Source organism: Elephantulus edwardii, unplaced genomic scaffold (assembly GCF_000299155.1).
Source record: "Elephantulus edwardii isolate Elephantulus edwardi_28Jun2011 unplaced genomic scaffold, EleEdw1.0 scaffold00060, whole genome shotgun sequence".
NCBI classification, from domain to species: domain Eukaryota; kingdom Metazoa; phylum Chordata; class Mammalia; order Macroscelidea; family Macroscelididae; genus Elephantulus; species Elephantulus edwardii.
In genome coordinates this window covers 2142060-2143288 of record NW_006399810.1, presented here as the reverse complement: position 1 = coordinate 2143288, position 1229 = coordinate 2142060, and the positions used below count along the sequence as shown (strand labels likewise).

At 42.9% G+C, this 1229-nt stretch overlaps 1 pseudogene; it reads right to left on the bottom strand.

Annotated features, from left to right (window-relative positions):
- The window catches only part of LOC102844333, a 9744-nt pseudogene extending 9248 nt beyond the window's left edge, over positions 1-496 (bottom strand).
- Positions 497-1229: the final 733 nt, after the last annotated feature.

Here is a 1229-nt window from a genome sequence, read left to right as displayed (position 1 = left end):
GAAAAGTCATTTATTCATAAACATGTCTTAATTAATGAAGATGATTTAGAGAGATAGTATTCATAGCACAAAATAGTTGCTTCTTATTTTTAAACAGGTTTATTTAAATGATAGCCTCTGGATATGCTTAAATGCCACTTTGTTAATTTGGTCTAAGAACGAATGAAGAGGCTGTGTGTTATATGTAAGTTATTTGTGTGTGTTTTATGTGTATCTGGGGATGGGGGCAGGGGCCATGTTTGAGGAGCGAGTGAGCAAGTGCAGGAGGGGGTAGTGAGGAGTGAGAACAAACGAGCTTTCACGTTGCTGAGGGTGCTTGTTACATGCTCTCTAGTCAGATAGCGACAGCGATAGAGTTATGATGAGGGTTGGAAGCAGCTTTTCAAGGAAGCAAATTGCATTTGAGATGAGTGCTCATCTTGAACCTGTGGAGCAGCTTGTGGCTTCGAGCCGCATGCCTTCGTGCTGGCAGCACAGCCTTTACCCGGTAGTCCATCCCCGGAGTTCTCTGTAGTGACTGAGAGATGATTCATCAGCAGGGAAAGTGAAGATGAGCAATTTCGGAATCTATTATTTTAATGGAAAAAGTCATAATTATAAAAATTTGACTTTCACATGTATTTCAAATACATCTGTTTACTTCAAATGAGCAGGGCTTATAGCTTATATTTATATTTAATTTTATAAGGGTTTGAGAGATTGAACTATTTGATTTTGACTGTGTCCTTCCATTGCTTTGCTTTGTGTAGCTATGTTAGCTGTCATTGAGTTGAGTACACCTCATAGTGACCCTATGAACAGCCACCTGAACGCAGCCCTCTACTGTGCCATCTTCACCATCTCTGAACACTAGAGCCCGTTGCTGAAATCAGTGTCAAACCTTTGCATTGAAGATCTTCTTCTTCACTGACGCTCTATCTTTCCAAGCATGATGCCCTTTTCCAAGGAATAACCTCCTCTAGATACATACAAAGACATTCCTCTAGGTCATATAGCCCTGGTGTACAAGTTGCCGTCCCGCAGTCACTTGTGGTTGCTGTGAGGCTGAACACTATGACACGGATGTGTCAAATGCGTTAATGGTTGGCTACAATGCGGACTGAGAGTGGGGTGGAGCTCCCCGATTGAACAAGCATGGAAGGAGGAGTGGCGTCCACTTCCATAATAGCTTGCCTCCGGAAACCCTATGAACTTGGAGAGAGGATGAAAGGCAACCAGGCATCGAGGAC